This window comes from Amblyomma maculatum, chromosome 1 (assembly GCF_055883805.1).
Source record: "Amblyomma maculatum isolate TAMU_Amacu chromosome 1, ASM5588380v1, whole genome shotgun sequence".
Classification (NCBI taxonomy): domain Eukaryota; kingdom Metazoa; phylum Arthropoda; class Arachnida; order Ixodida; family Ixodidae; genus Amblyomma; species Amblyomma maculatum.
The window spans coordinates 217,227,519-217,245,124 of record NC_139344.1 but is presented as its reverse complement, the minus strand read 5'-3'; the positions used below and the strand labels follow the sequence as shown (position 1 = coordinate 217,245,124).

General features: G+C 42.7%; 1 long non-coding RNA gene across 1 annotated transcript; it reads left to right on the top strand.

Moving 5' to 3' along the window:
- The first annotated feature begins 4,051 nt into the window (after nt 1-4,051).
- Nucleotides 4,052-12,522, top strand: LOC146205620 (uncharacterized). The gene is made up of 3 exons (XR_014703207.1): nt 4,052-4,156; nt 10,244-10,373; nt 12,286-12,522. It is a non-coding gene; the product is annotated as an uncharacterized LOC146205620 (long non-coding RNA).
- Nucleotides 12,523-17,606: the final 5,084 nt, after the last annotated feature.

The window sequence follows — 17,606 nt, the reverse complement described above, 5'->3', positions numbered from 1 at the left end:
ATAAATGCACGTTTTTAATTTTTTTATTTTGAGTATGAAGATGAATACTTTTTTTATCTTTTTTTTTAATGTAACTAGACCGATGAGATTCGCGCTGAAGTTTAACGCTTACGTTTACGGTCATCAGTGGTTCGTCTTTGTTTTTCTTTTACCGTTCCTTTACGGAAATACAAGCAAGACTACCATCAATATAAATTGTTATTTCCGTATTTCAGAGAAGTCCGCGTGGAAAATGGTTGAGCGCAGTTACCTTTAGCCTGAGACGCAACAAATAAACACGATTTCATTACAGGCTGTGACGCTGGCCCAAACGGCTGCGCAGCGCTTTCACACGTACCAATAGCTTCGAAATGAAATTAACTCGTCTTCTGGCTGCAGAAGTCGCGAGATCTCTCTAATCTGATATTATTTTATCAATATTTATTACAAATGCGGTAATAGCTTGACCACATAATAGCTTGACCAGCTACCCACTGGATAATAATAAGTGGGGCCAGCCTTCATTACCCTTTCTCGTCTTATCGCGGCATATAAATGAAAGAAAAAATATTTCATCCCAGAGCATTGTTATTTCTTATCGCTGTTCAAATACGATTTATTTCACATCCGTTGAGGGACGCTTTCGGTACTTACAAATCCCTGTCGCCTTTGACGCATGCGTTTATTGCGCTCCGAAACACATATAGCAGGCAGGCCAATTTGAATGAACACTTGTCGGCTGTTAAAACGCCGTCATGCGCCGTTCTAACTTAATCTTGCACTGAAACCGTGGAGCGGCACCCACCTGTACGCAAGCCTGCGAATAAGCAATGTTCGGCATCCCAGCTTACACCATCGAGTACCGATGAGCGGGCACTTGTGTGGTCCTAGCCGCCATTGTGTGAGCACGCTGCGTAATATGGGTTCGATAAAGTTTCCTACACAATCAGTTACTGCGTCGTCACACCGAGGTTCGCAGAAAGAATGTGGAAGAAAGGATATTCTCCCCGTTTTCGCTACCCAAGCTCAAGTTTCGCCGCTCGATGGCAGCGCCGTATTCCTGGCATGGTGGCGAAATGTGAAACGATGGGACGTCGCCGGAGCAGACGCTCCGCTAGCTCCCTGTACACGCGCGGCGATCGCGTTGCGCCTGGCGGTTATTTGGCGATACAAAAACGCTTCCGCTGATGCGAAACGGATGTACTAAGTAGCATTGTGTCATGGGCAGCCACAATAGTAGGCGAAGCGCCAAAAGACGAGGCTCATATGTGAAACTTTGCAGATTCCTTTGGAAGCGTTTCCACAAGACCTGTTTTCCACCGCGTGACAGCGTTCTAAGAAGTGTCGCGTTCTTTGTGGAAACGAAAAGAGCTAATTTCCTCCTTCTCCATAAACTCAGAAATGTCGACAGTTGACAAAGACGGCTTGGAGAGGCATCGAAAGAGTACAGTGGTTTAACACCATGCATACAAAGCGAAGGGGGTGGAGGAATATCCAGCTCTTCGCTAACCGCGTGTCTTGCTTTGCCGATTTTCTGTGCTCTCTCCCTGCTTTGCGAGTGCTCTGAAAGCAACCAAATCAACAGATATCCAGCGAGCGACGTCCACAATCGACAATGTTGTGTGAATGTACCCTAAGACCAAGAAAATATCTAGGAACGAGACCTTTTTTTTCCTTAAAAAAAAAAGGGGGGGGGGGGACATGCCTTGCTGAGCTGAGACTCTTTTACAGATTTCCGCAAATTAGCCAATAAATGAACCAACATTATTATTATTCATAACGAAAATATGTCGGAAGTGCAAAACAAAAGCGATCCTAGTTATGGCTCGATTGACAATACTCGCGCGGAGCACCCTATTCGCGTCACAGGTTTCGTTAATGCAATCCAAATAGAAATGAAGCACCACCATTTAATAAGAACCGAAATAAAACACGATTGTAGTACAAGCTTGGATTTCCTCTGCCTTCCGAGCCAGCGAGCCGGTTATGTCGCGTGCAGCGCGTGGAGCCCACATATGCTTTTGAGACTGCTAGCGTTCGTGCCTTTGAAGAAACACCTCCTTCGGACTATAACTTATTCTTCTACTGCAAAATTTGCGTTAGTAACGTCGTTATAATAAAAACAAAACCGTATACATATCTCATATGCTACAGGCCAAAACGATGATCAACGAGCGAGCCGCTTTATTTTAGAGTACTAATAATACTTTTGCAGTTTTTAAACATATTATATACAATAATATAATTACATAGGAGACTTACCTCGAAATACACTTCCTACGTTTTCGCTAACGTGGGGAACGCATTCACAATCAGTATTTACTCATCGCCGTCTGTCGTCTGCTGTGCAGTACAAACGTGAATAAAAATTTTCTCGCCTATAATTACGCTTCCTCCATGGAAATACGCGGCAGGTTGTCCAATAATCAAGACGGAATGCAGGCGGCATGTCGCGATGCGCCTGCGGGGGTGCGTCAGGGCGCGTGCTCGTGCGAGAGAGAGCGCGCGGCGCTTGCCGCGAAGGCAGCGAGCCAAGCCGGCGGCGCCCCACTGTGTATTTTTCTGCCACAGATGGCGCTGCCTATCAGGAGCCGCAGCGCCGCCCAGGGATGCTTTGGGAGCCTATAGCCACCAGAGCCCGCACTCCACTCGCCCTCAAGTGCCCTCCACCTCCAGTAGCAAAAAAAAAAAAAAAAAAAAAAAAAAAAGTACGAGCTCGTTGCCAAGATGCCCGCTAAAACCATTAAGTGGGATAGGGCGCTGGCCGACCCCTGCTCTTGCCACTGCTGACAAGAGTGACGCGTTGAGAGGGTATTGTGAGCAGGGGGAGCCCATACACGGGGAAGCACATGCGTGGCTCTTACTTCACGGGATTTCGGCACTGCCTCTGACAGGCGGAAACCGCCATCAGGGGAAGCATGCTGCCCAACGCGGGGTGTGCACGAAACAACAAACACGTGATGACCAAAAATCGGGTACCCCGAAGTCCCGGCGTAGTTCATGTGTTTTCCAGAAAACTCGCAGCCTCAGCAGCAGCCACACCAGCGTCCAGAAAGACTGACTTTGTAGCGAAGCCCTGATTCGACGCCGAGCTCCTATTAGAGCTTGTGAGGCAGCATCGATTTTTGTACGACAACAGACAGCCGCACTTTAAGGACACCCAGATGAAAGAGAACAGATGGAACCTGATTGGTAAAGAACTGGACATAATAGGCGAGATATTTGTGCGAAGTGATATTGACGGCATTTGAACATAATGGAAAGCCTGATGGCAAAGGAGAGCCTTGGAACGTAAGTGAAACGTCGGGGGTAGAGGGCTCGACGACAACGTTGCATTATCTATCGATGTGTATAACTGACAACGCATACTAATTTTGAGTGTGCCGTAGCTTCTTATACTAACTTAGCGTACATTCACTCGAAGGATTGTTTTGACAGCTTTGACGTACTAAACTGTCATTTTCGTTTCAGGGTTAACTCGAAATTTATGCTGCCGGAGTTGCGGTACATGGACACAAGCGTAATTATCTGCATGACTACTCAAATGGAACAATGGCATTGGGATTGCACTTGAAGTACTTATTTAGTGAATATAACACGATGAACCATGAAGAAAGAATTTAATTTGCAGGTGGGATGCTCCAGCATATGGAAGCGGTGCGATGGCTGGAGACTCCTCGCGGTACTTCTCTTTAGTAATATTCCTGCGCTTGTTGGTCATGGTCAACTAGTTATCACCCTGTATGAATTCTGTTTACTATTAATCTGCACATGGATTAAGAACTGTAAGAGCATATCAACTTATCCAGTTTTTTAACAGTCTTCAATTTATTCTTAAAGGGAATTTCGATCAGTACTGCGATGATAGCCACGAAATGTGTGTCCAAATAGTTTTACTTGGCGTTTCTGCGTTCTGAGCACTGACCCTTACACGGCTTGCACGTTCTTTCCCACTTATTCCAGGACATATTGGCCGCTGTGAAGTTGCTCCAACAACCATATGCTGATTCCACCGTCAGCGATAATCAGCAACGCCCCCCGCATTCGTCAGTTTGGCAGTGCGAGGGGCGTTGCCGATTATCGCATAAAGAAACACATCATTCTCGCACTGGGCAGTTTGGCAGTGGCGAGCGACGGACGCTTACAAAGCTTGCACGTTCTTTCGAACTTTTTCCAGGTTGGTACATTCTTTCCTGTTGCTTTGCATCGCCAATGCTGCTGTCAAACATCTCGTAAAGTGGTTTGTGTACGATATTCTTCTCAACGGAGAATACGGATGAAGTTTGCATTACTTGCAACTGAACAATTCACTCTCCTGACAGCGTATAATCATATATGTAAAGAATGTCGGTACCCATATCAAGGGTGTTCAGGAATTCCCGAGTCGCGTAAACCATTGAGTTCGTTCTCGCGGAGCATTCCAGTGTCCAATATGCAAAACAGGTTCTTCTCGCAGCGGAAAAATGCCCCCCATGGCCGAGGCTCCTGCTTTTGACATTGCCTCTGCTTTTCATGAGCTTAGTCAAAAACTAGAGCGTTTAATGCCACTGAAAGAAAAAGTCGATAAAATTGAGCAGTCCGTTCAGGTAATGTCTGAACACTTTGATGGAATCATGAAGCGTCTGGATAATGAAGGCAAAGAAATCGTGCACTTGCGGAAAAGAATGATACAGGTCGAAAATATGCGTTGCGAAGAACAACTCTCTGGGCTCAACTTTGATTTGGACGAGCTGGAAATCCTAAGCAGGAAAGAGAACAGAAATTCATAATGTTTCTGAAAGCAAACATGAGAATCTCCTAGCGAAAGTTAATAAAGTGACTAAACAAATTATAGTGGCAGATATTAGTGAGTGATACTGAGGCGTGCCACCGGCTTCCTGCAAAAGCGAACTATAGGTACCAGCCATTATTTTGCTCTTTCAGCGAGAAACTCAGAAACCAATGGTTTCAAAACAAGAAAGCATTGGCAGAGAAGAGCAAACGCGTGTACCTGTGTGAAAACTTTACCCGAAGAACGAAATCCTTACTTCTGTAAACTAAAGATTGGGCTAAGAAACATAATATCAAGTTTTTTTTTGGTGCTCTAATGGCAAGGTGCTTGTTCGCCGAAGGGAAGGTGACACTTTCGAGATAAAAGTGACCTTGTGGGCTCGTAATAGTAAGCTGGTATAATGTGTGGCCGCTGCACACAAAGATATAACAGCGTGATGGCTCCAAACACATATCCTCTCCCGTGTAAAGTTCGTAACACTGTGCGTTGAACTAGAAATCCCGTCAATACTCAAGTGTTTCCACCTAATGCTAGATCATTAAGGAATAATCTATCTTATTAAGCAGCTTTGGTGTTTCTCTTGCTGCAGTTATGATCTCGGAGACTTGGCTGAATGATAGTGATAATTTTGAACTGCCCTCGTTCTCAACATTTTCTTTAAATCGGAAAACGTCTCGTGGAGGTGGTGTATGCAGACTTGTTGGTGCACACTTACGGTGCAAAATTTTTCCCAAATTGTGTTACATACTGGATGATGTTAAAATTCTTTCAGTTACATTAGGAAACAATTTATTGACTGTTGTTTACAGGCCACCATCTGGTAATTTGGGCTCATTTCTTGAAACCATGGAATCTTATCAACGAGGAATAAGTATTATGTAATTTTTGGTGGGAACTTCAATATAGATTTGTCATGTGCAACATCCGAGCAGTGCAGATTTTGATGGTTTACTCAGATGTTATTGTGCTACAAGTATGATTACCAATGCAACCCGTGTAGCCCCGGCTCTCAAACATGCATGCACTGATCTATACCTTCAGTGACTTTTCACTCGTTCATTCAGTAGTTGCATGCTGCGAAATCAGCGATCATATGAGTATTTATTTATTTTGCAAGGTGGGTACCGAAGCGAGACCTTCGTGAGAAAGTTGTATTCCAATGTGTAACAAAATTTCTCTAGAAAGATTTCGTTTCAGTGTTCTAGGTGTTGACTGGTCGGAAATATACAAAAAACGTTGCGCGGAGAGCACTTACAATTTTATTTCTTGCCTAGTTTATTCATATTTAAATTTGCATTTTATTCCAAAGATAAAAAGGTTATCTGATACCATAAAAAAGCCATGGATATCGCGTGATTTGTACTCCCGTATTAAAGAAAAGCAAAAATTATATCAGGTGTTTATTGACCCTAAAGATGTTCTTGTTTTTCAGTGCTTCAAGAAGTATAGAAATAAACTGAATTCCGACATACGACAGGCGAAGGACAGATATCATGAAACTTACTTTCAGACTGCTTCGATTCGCCCTGATAAACTCTGGCGCAAGCTTTGGTCACTCGACTCCGGCGTCTCGCAGGTTAAAAGCCCGAGTAAGACAACTAACAATGGCATAGAATATGCAGGTAATCATCTCGCAGAAGAATTTAACAAATTTTTTACCCACTCATTGATTTTCTCAACCCATTCACCTCACCTAGCCATTGACAGATGCCCTTCATCTTTGTTTCTAAGCCTGTCTATACGCATGAAATTTTGTTACAGTACCTCGTGTGATGTAGATAATATCCAGATACGTCCAGTCAAGCACATCATCAACATTTTGCTGCACCATTAGAACATAATATATATATATATAACTAATGTATTGAAACTGCCACTTTTCCCTCGAAAATGCAGGTTGCTAGAGTAGCAGCCATATACAAGAAAGGAGATAAAAATAATTTTGGGAACTGTCGACCAACTAGTATTTTGCCAGTCTTCACAAGAGTTTTGGAGAAACTGATTCTTAAACGAGTAGAAAGCTATATTTAAATAAACACAGTATAACTGCCAATATGGCTTCAGGAAAAACCGTGCAACTGAACCGCTCCTTCTACACCACAAGGAATAATTATTAAAAAACTTTAAAAATAGGAAACTTGTCTTGGGGATTTTTTTTTTTTTTTTTTTTAGTTTATAGGAAAGCATTTGACTGCATAAATCATAGCATCTTGTTTCAAAAGCTTGAATTTTATGGAATAAGAGGAAAAGCATTATTTTAATTAAATCTTATTTAGCATGTAGAATGAAGTATGTCCAAATAAGTCAACTCCGCGAATAGTATCCTGCAGGGTATCCCAAGGGAGTACACTGGGGCCATTTCTCTCTAATCTATATATTAATGATATAATAAGTGCGGATACCAGTGCTAGGTTCATAATTTACGCTGATGATACCAGTTTGTTTTTATTCGGTGATACTAATAACAGTTTAATAAGCAATGAGAACATAGTCTTGCAAAAAAAAATACAAATATGATCAAGTAGAAATATCGTCTGCAAATACAGTAAAATCTAAGGCAATGCTTCTTCACCCAAAAAAAACAAAAAAGAGCAGTGAGCTCGAACCACTATTCTATAACAATGAACATATTGAAATAGTAAGGTCGTTTAGGTCGCTTGGCGTAAAATTTACTCAAAATATTGTCACGTGGTGGTGACAAGGCCGATTACACAAATGAAGAGTCTGGGGGTGCACTGAAGGAACTCTTTACTGGGCTGAATTGCGCCGACAAAAGAACTAAGTGATTCGGCGGCGGCGATAGCAACAATCGTGCTCGGCGGCCGTCGAACAAAGAATGCCCGTCGCACCCGTCAACGCTCAATTTAAAGGCGACTAGGAAATATCTAGATAAAGTCGATAGCTGTACACTAGCATAACCGGGAACATTGTGGAAACACACGTGAGCGTCTGGAATCTTCGAGACCCATCTCGGCGCATCTTGCGCGACCAGAAACTGATAAAGCTCGGCAACCGATCATGAACAAAAAAAAAAAAAAAAAGAATACAGAATTCATCCACGCACCAGAATCAGCGTGATTAGACCGCATGCAGGCGGCTGCCTAAATATAACAAATAAAGATTTGAAAGGTTTGCGGCAATATTTTTGGGACGACCACATAACATACGCAGTTTTTAAGCATCCAGAGCCATCATATTTATGTCGCGTTTCAAAAGTTGTCTCCCGTAAAAGGTAAAACTGTTGCTTTTCCAAGTATTATTTCGCTCACATTTAAACTACTGCCAATTAGTGTAGGGCACTGCTGCACATACCAGTCTGAAAAAACTAGCTGTTCTTCAAAAGCGGGCTCTCAGAATTGTGTATACAATCTGCCAAATAGACACCCCACTAAAGACTTTTTTTCCAGGAGTAAGTTTATTGACGTTTTCAGTCTGCATGCTTAGATTCCTGCGTACACATATGATAGAAAAGCGGAAATGCATAACCAACATATCAGACTTAGCCAACAATCAGTTATTTCAATATACATATTTATTTATTTATTTATTTATTTATTTATTTATTTATTTATTTATTTATTTATTTATTTATTTATTTATTTATTTATTTATTTATTTATTTATTTATTTATTTATTTATTTATTTATTTATTTATTTATTTATTTATTTATTTATTTATTTCAATGCCCTCAAGGCCCGAGGGCATTACAGAGGGGAGTGGGTTATATTACAAAAGTATAACATAAAAAACAGCAACAAAATACATGTCAACATATAAATGACGCTCCTGAGGAAAAAAAAAAGAGAGAGAGAGGTTACATAAAAGGAATAAGCAATTAAACATTCTGAGTACACACCCACACATGAGAAGAAACAACACATAAGTATACAGGGCATAAAGGCAACTTTTGCAAAGGACGAAATGACACTCAAAAATCAATAACGCAACAAAGAATATAAGTTTTTAAAAAAGATTGGCTGATCTCAAAATAGCTGAAAGAAAAGAAAAAATGGCATTGCAGCAAATTCATGTGTTTATGATACTGATAGGTTGAGTAAGGCAGATTTTAGCACAGAATTATCAGAGATTTCGACCACATTTCGGGGGAGGTGATTCCAACTTGCCGACGTGCTGGGGATGAATGAATTGTAAAATTGATTGGTTTGACACGCAGGAATACCAACCTTATAACGATGATCGATGCGAGCTGAAACGTAACAAGGTGCTGTTAATAATTTATTCTTAACAACAGGGTTGTCATGATAGATTTTATGGAACAAGCTAAGACGGTAAATTTTCCTACGTTGTGATAGCAGAGGTAGCGATAAATTAGCTTTCATAGTGTTGACGCTAGAGTTACGATAATTGGAAAGAATGAAACGTGCCCCCCGGTTCTGAACAGATTCAAGCTGATGGATGAGTGTTTCTTGACTGGGGTCCCAGATAGATGCAGCATATTCAAGTTTAGTACGAACTAATGATTTGTAAAGAAGTAATTTTACTGGACTAGAAGAAAGATAAAAATTGCGACGTATGTAGCCCAGCATGCGATTAGCATTTTTGGTTATATGGTCTACATGCGTCTTCCAAGAAAGATTAGAAGAAATGTACACGCCAAGATATTTGTAAGAGGACACAGATTCCAGAATAATGTTATTAAGATGAAATGAGGGCAGTGTTGTAATACGACGAGAAACACGCATGTACTTGCATTTTTTAGTGTTTAGTTGCATGTTCCACGTGTTAGACCAGCCAAGAGCACGGTTAATATCGGACTGAAGAAGCGCTACATCAGAATAATTGTTAATTTCGCGGTATATGACGCAGTCATCTGCAAAAAGGTTAATCGATGAGCATATGGTATCAGGTAAATCGTTGATGTAGATGAGAAAAAGCAAAGGTCCCAGCACAGAGCCTTGCGGAACGCCCGATTGAACTGGGGAAGAGAAGGAGCAAGTGTTATTAGCAGTGACAAATTGTGAACGATATCCCCGCCGTTACAGCTCAACATTGGGTATTGCCGCCCACGAGAACAAACTATGGACGCCAAATGGTTGCATTTCAACTTCCATTATTGATTAATACATTAATTGATGCAAATATAAACATAGCGAGCATTAGATACACTAACCTCCTTGACGTCTTCCTCCGCGAAAAGTTTCTTGCTTAGTGCCTATTCATGATTCATGTGTAAACATTCCTTTGTAGAATTAGTGTTTTACAAACATGGTTTTAGTTGCAATTATTGGTGTTATTTTGATGCGTGTTTTCTTTTTCTACACAAACTGCTTTTTCGTGCTTACGTTTAAGTCAACTTTGTCTTTTTAATTTTTTTTTCTCACCTTGCTATTGTGATAGAAGTGCCGTTGCATGCCACTGCTCACTTGCTGTAAAGGGGGTGGAAACTTTGTCAAGCACTAATCGCTTTTATTCCCACCTCCTCCATCAGCTTACGGTGATGGCAGTAAAATTATTATTTTTTTTTTTTCAGCGTCGTCCCTGAGCACAGTAATAGCGTTGGGAACCTTCCCATAGAGGAGGTTGCTTGCGCCCCGGGTCCCCCAAACAGGTCGATCACAAAACAGAGCGTCGGGAGGTCACACTCCACAGAAGCCGAGCAAGTAGGTCACAAATCACTTATAAGCATTTGCAAAAATGTTATCAAATAACACATATCTCCAGATTAACCATATGCATGTCTTCCAGAAAAATGTGGCCGGACTTAAAGGAGTATAGACACCAATTTTTGAAGCGTCGGAAGGAATACGGTTGCTTGCCTGGTTATACAGAGATGCTCCTGAAGTAATCCCAACCTCTCATTTTGCCGCGAACATATTTTAATTTGATTTTAAACACTAGCCAGACAAACGCCATCTTTCAAAACCCAGCGACAGTGACATCTTCGTGACGAAAACGTGTACATAGGTAAACAAAATGACGTCATCAAACAACTGTGATGGGGAGTCAGTAGAGCAAATAGCAGTGACGACACAGAATAGCTCACCTTGACTGCCCTGTCTGTATCGACTGGGCACCACAGGGAAAGCTCTGCGCTCCTGCTCCCTTGACTAGATGGCTTTACACACTGTCTTCGTTGCTGCATGTTACAATTCCTTCACTTGGCGTCCATTTCACGGTCGGCGTGTTTTTCAAGCGCAGTGCTTGGGTACACTTTGTGCGCGCGCATGGACACACAGATCGGACTCCGAGAAGAGGATGCACAATTTATTTACTCGTTTAATTGACGCCGCACTCGTGCAGCTTGGCCCTGGTGCACATTAAGGCTGCCTGCTGTACTCGGGTCCCAATAGCATTCCTGCACAAGTGCACAGCTTTCAGCAACAGTGCTGCCCGCTTGGGGCGCCGGAGACAACTGTGCCGAGTGCTAGTCGATAGCTGACGTTGTCTGATCGGGCCATGCTTTTTTTTTTTTTTTTTACTGCTAAAACTATATTTTCTTTTTTCGGACGCCGGATTGGAGCTCACATCGCTGGCACCAGACTGAGAGAGAAGAATCTTCACAGTAATCAGTACCTTTGTTCAACATGTCTAACTAGCGGGTATTTCCAGCACGCCATCTTTCGTGGCTGGTGTTGGTTCCTGCTTTTTCACTTGAGTCACTGGCGAGTGGGTCGAAATCGAAGTCTCGGCAATGTCAATAACATCCGCGCCTTCGGGCGAAACAACGTCGGAGAACTAATTATGCTACGCTGAAACACTGCTCGACGACGACATTTTCTTGCACATGCGATCGCAAGCAGACGAAAAACGCTACCCGTGTGCGTCAATAGATTGTGTGTGTACGTGTCGGAAGTCTTGCCAGCAGGAGGCGCTCGTGTGGCGCGCGTTCTCATCTTTGACGGCGCGCGTTTTGATCTTTGACATCATTGCGCGCTCCATGCTCGGAGAGCTCGAAACCGAAACTGGTCCTGATAAATGTCCTGATAATTATTTAATTGAGGCGTGTTGAGACTTTCTGGGTCGCAGTCCCTCTGTTATGGACCATTGTGGATCGTTTAAAGCAAAAATCCCGAAACAGAAAATGTACGTGTCTATACTCCTTTAAAAAAATAAAAAAGACAGCCTCTTAGGCATGTGAAGTAAAATCAATGCTATTAAGAGTATAGTGCAGCGCAGTCTAGAGCATCTTTTTTTTTTTTTTTCTTGTGACAAATTTAATTACTTCTAACTTGTTTAGTCTGAATTTTATCCTCAGAGGAAAAAATCCTCAATCGCTCACGCTGAAAACGCCCGCCTGAAATGTTTGCGCAAAGCTACCATTGTCGAGCTTTATTCATCAGGCTTAAAAGAAATCAGCCGAAATTTCAAATGCCCCAACGAATATCGCGTCCTGCGCCCAGTGCAAACGCAAAGCCCTGTCCGGGGCAGCTTTCACAGACAGGCGGAATATCTACGACATGTGCCACCAATTCATCCTTGATTGCGAGGTAGCTTTCAAACATGTGCCAATTGATAAAGGTGCGATGATGACATACTAAAAAAAAGTGCCCATTCATTTTTTGTTTGTTTCAGGCGAGTCGTTACTCGTCCAATAACGACGACGTTACGAGGGTGACTAAGACATTCATGGACACCGTCACTACAATGCCGCAGAAAGAAAAGCCCCACCCCTGCAACTTGTTTTTTGAATTTATGGCAGAGAGGGCAAAAATTCTCACCATCAGTCAACAAGACCGGCTGATGGAAAAATGCCACAAGATATTGCTAGAGATCAAAAATGAAAATGCTTAATAAAAGTGCACTTCACTACCATCATGTCCTCGTTATTAATTGGTGTACAGGTTAACACTGTTCAGTAGCTGTACAGCCGCCATTTAAGATGAATGCGACATTAGGCTGGGGCCCTATATTCTCGACAATCCGCCATTTTGTTCAAATTGTGACGTACGCGTGACGTGTGCTGTGGGACGGTGCCAGGTTATGTAAGCACGCAATCTGGTTACGCATTCTGAAGAAAAAGAGAACTAAAGTGACAGAAAAAGCGCGCTGTCGTCTGCTACTATATATTGGCGCCAAGTATGAAAAATGACGGTGCTCCTGCAGGAACCGATACGCTGCGGTGCATTTCGCGATTCGGAAGCCTCAGGTTGCAGTGAGGCGAGTGAAGTATGTTGTGGCGTTGCGGTATCAGTGTGTCATGACATACTTGCGGTCGAACATTCGGCATCAGCTACGCACGGAAAGGCTGCGCGAGTTTTAGCTGAAGAGCAAGATCGGCAACGAAATATTCGCAGTGGGTTGGTGCAAACTGGGAGCGGAAAGTAGAATTGCTGTTCATAAGCGCCGATGACCTCTCACGTTCACTTATCAGCGGCTTTTAAATGCAGGAACTAAAACGTTTAAAGACTTGGTCGTAAACAGAAGGAATCGACAAATTTCCAAAGTAGCTCTAGCACTGACGAAAAGGCGCCGGCACGGCCGGCATTGTCCAAGTCTGAGGACAACGCTCGCAGTCTCAAAGTATCAATTACTGTTAGGTACAGGCTGTGCTACGCACCTTTTTCCAAAAGTCGCGTTATGACCAGCTACCATCACGTCACCAAGCCTGCTTAAGTTTCTAACCTATTGTGTCGGCATGAGTTGTTTAGAGCGCGGAAAGCAGCGCAGAGAGAAAGAGAGAGATGGAGGGAGACAGAGAGAGAGAAAGTGAGTCTTCCACACACACACGAAGTGGAAGGCATACTCTGGGCCTTACACCTAGTCGGTTAAATTTTCATGTGCTGATATGTCAATGGCTCTTGCGAAACGCAAAAGACGCCCGAGAAAGAGAAAGAAACGGAAGAACGGAATAGCAGGAAGGTTAAAAAGGCGATGCCTAGGCTACCGTACACGTGCAGAGGGGGATGAACGGAGAATGAAAGCGAAAGATGACTGAGGAAATCATGGTATACGAAGCTAGGGCGGCGCCGCGCGCGCGTATTCTTTACCTTCGAAACGGTAAGATGCAAATCAATAAAGGGAGATTATTTTCCGGTTGTATTAAAAAAAAAGCAATCAACACAAAACATCACTCAACTACATCATATGATTTGAGCGCATCGTCATAACGGGCTCCGCAGTACTTTTTTTTCTAAAAAATAACCAATTGGTGAGCCCGCATGCATATTAAAACAAAACTTAATATATGAAACACATCACATGTGGCAAGCAAACGTTCCATGTATATGGAACATACATTCCTTTATTAAAATAGAAGCTGTGAGTATTTTCGCCTGCTTTTTCCATCTTGGAAAGGCTGCTCAATTCATTAACATTGCTGTGAGTGCATAGTGCAAGGCAAAAAAGGCAGTGTTTAGGGCCAACGTTTAAGAAAGTCTTTGGTGATCCCTCGCTGCCTGTCGCGCGAAGTTTCTGCACAGCCATCGAATCATATGGCCATTCAGGTTGTACTCACGAACCGATCAGACAGATAATTAGAAAGCATCCCGGTGCTCTCTGAAATTCATGATGGTTTGATGGGTGCTGTTTAACACAGACAAAGAGAAAAAACACGGGACTGTCGCTTTTATTTCTCTTCTCTTCTTTGTATCTGAAACCATCATGAAGCGCCCAAGAAACCATCGTGAACAACCTACAACTCGCCCGACTTTCCCTTCTGTTGCTCTCTGAAATGCCTTGTCTCGCGCAGATCAACCGCTTGAGTTAGCGGGCCGCATTGCTGCGCTTGGCAACGACGGCGCGGATCGATGGTTTCTCTATGAGAGCAAAGCGTTTGCAACGGGAGGATAGGTACGACCCTCGTGTGGCTTCAATATTAATCCTCTAAAAGATGAAGCAGCTGAAAAGTTTCCTCATAGCGTCATTTCAGTGCTTTATGCCATTACAACAAGTTGTGTTGGCTTACTTCACCACCCACCAAACTTTCTACCAAATTGTGGTGAGCTAACAACCGCCTGCACTGCACGTCGAATTCGCCATGTTTTTTTCGCAGCCGCCTCAAGTGGTTCGAAATGTGGCGCCCAACTTAGAACATCCTTTACGTAATGAAGCGTCATTTTGACGTCATCATTAAATGTTTATGTATGACGTATTTCCCGCCATACAACGTCAGCCAAACAGATTTCAGGAGTCGGCTCTTGACAGTGGGCAGTTCTTTTCAGCCCATTCGTGTCTCGTGGGTCTCGTTTTTCCTTGCTGCTCCAGACTCTGTGCGGAACAAAGTTTCGCAAGAAAAAAAAAAAAAAGAAAAGAAAAGAAAAAAGGACCGACTAAACATATGACGGTGTTCAGTGCGCATTTCTGATGGGAGAAGTTTGACATAAGTTCCGGGCCATATATGATGGTAACATTTTTGATTGCCGACCAATTCACGGCCCACACAAGTTTTGAGAAATTAAGGACGTTTGTTTCCTACCCGGCTCAGTGAATGCAGTGTTTGTAATCAATAGCTGTCAGATGAAAGCTAGATTCGGAGCTTGTATTGAACGTTACGGAGTATACACTAGCAGTCCATATGCGGCTTGTTCTCAAAGCCAGAGTTCTAGCTGTCTTGCTTATCAAGTAACTTCCAAAAAAAAAAAAAATGTTTCTGTCAGCACTGGGTCATCACTTGCGAAAGTCAAAAGCACTGCCTATCAGATGTGCTGCAAAAAAAAAAAAAAAGAAAGAAAAGCAGGTTGGTTACAGTTATCACAGTAGAATATCATTATTACCTTGTAGTGATTTTCTCTTGCACCCAAGCTAGGTACTTCGATGCGACGACGTATATTTTGATTATGATGATGATGATGATGAAAAGCATTTATTCTTTTATACTCGGAGGGTACGGGAGCGGTCCTTAAGTGGCCGCCCCTTACAATTACTGGTTGGTCTCCCTCTTACGGGAGCCCATTGGCGTCGGCCGCGGCCCGAGCCCGCTCTGCCAAGGCTCGTTGCGCCGTCAGGTTAGAGCAGCCGAGCAGAAATGAAGGAAAAAGTTAGGGTTGGCCGCTAGGCATGTCTGTACTATGTGCATGAATGCATAGCGCGATATCTTGAAATTTTTCAGTTCGCGAGTGCCCATGATCCGTTGAAACATTTATCTGTATTGATGTTTATTCTGCCTGCGTCGAACATTTAATTCTCCGTGCACTCTTAAAAATAAAAGGTTGACGAATTCACTTATTAACTACAAACCTTTTACTTGTCATATAGATCACTATTTAGTAACTCGAGGTATTAAAAATACAGCTAGCGAAATTTACTACCCCAGGAAGTTAGTGAACAGTACTAGCGCCAGTTAGTAGTAGGTTAGTGAACACCAACACCTTCGTGCATTATAGTTTGCCTTTGAAGGGTAGTGGAATACGCTGCTTTCTAGGCAGTACTACCGCACCTAGAGATTCGTACTACGTAGGTCGTAGTGCTTATTACAACATATACCTAGTTCTTATTATGGGTTACCATTGAAAAGGTAGTATAATGTGCAACCTTTTCTTTAGTATAAAATACTACATGGCCTAGAGGTTCTCACTACATAGGTCCTAGTGCTTACTGCGGCAGAAACTTAGTATCGATTGCTACCTGTATGGAGCCAATATATGCATCGATAGGTAAATTATTTCTGAAAATATTGAATATCTTAATAAAGATTTGGTAATTAAAATTAATTGTATTATTCGTAATATGTGGTCAATTGTCATCGGCTTCAAGTTCGGTGCAACATTGAGCTGATCTACAAACAAGATGCTAACTAATTTTACCTTGTTCGTACCAGTCTTCAAGCAATGATGACGACAAAACTTGCGGACTACAAATACTCACTTTATTTGTAATTCAAGGCAGAGTGGCTATGCCCTTTTCAATGACAGAAATCGCCCTGAGAGCTAATGGGCGTAGTGGCGATGAGCTTCTTAGGCTGCAGAAATACTCTAGCACTGCGCTAACGTTTTCGTTGCGCGGTCAATGCCTGACATTAAATATCCAGTAGCTCTCAATGGCATGCGTGAGTCCCGCGATGACGTCCAGCATTCGGCCTTGATATCTTCAAACCCAGCATATACTGCGTCGGCGTCATCAGGGTTCATCCGGACGCGCTCCAATGCTGGGTAGATATCCTAAAATGCAACATTCAAATTATTTAAATTAGAAGGCATAAATGAATTTATAGCAAATTTATACTTACTGGCCTCATCAGGAAATGTGGCTTTTAATTCTTTCACAACCATGCAGAGGCAAAAGTTCTATCATCATCATCAGCAACAGCAGCAGCCTGACTATACCCACTGCAGGGCGAAGGCCTCTCCCATATTTCTCCACTTAAGCCGGTTCTGTGCTAGCTGCATCCACTTGACCCCTGCGAACTTCTTAACCTCATACGCCCACCTAACTTTCTGCCGCCCTCTGCTACGCTTTCCTTCCCTTGGAATCCAGTTTCTTACCCTAAGCGACCATCGGTTATCCTCTCTTCGCACTACATGTCCTGCCCATGCCCATTTCTTCTTCGTAATTTCCACTAGACTGTCAGTAACTTGAGTTATTTCTCTGACCCACTCTGCACGCTTCCTATCTCTTAATGTTACCCCTACCATTTTTCGTTCCATAGCCCTCAGCGTTGTCCTCAACTTAAGTAGAACCCTCTTTGTTATCCTCCACGTTTCAGCCCCATAGGTGAGTACAGGTAAGATGCAACTGTTGTATAGTTTCCTCTTGAGCGATACCGGTAACCTGCTAGTCATAATCTGCGAGTGCTTGCCAAATGCGCTCCATCCCAATCTTATTCAGTTCCACCATTCTGTAGCAAAGTGATCTGCAAGTATTACAGAATTGACATATTTTAAAACCACTTCTTCAATGACAATAAAAGGGAGCAATAAAGGCTTAGAACTTATAAAAATGATGCTTTTTTTTTTTTT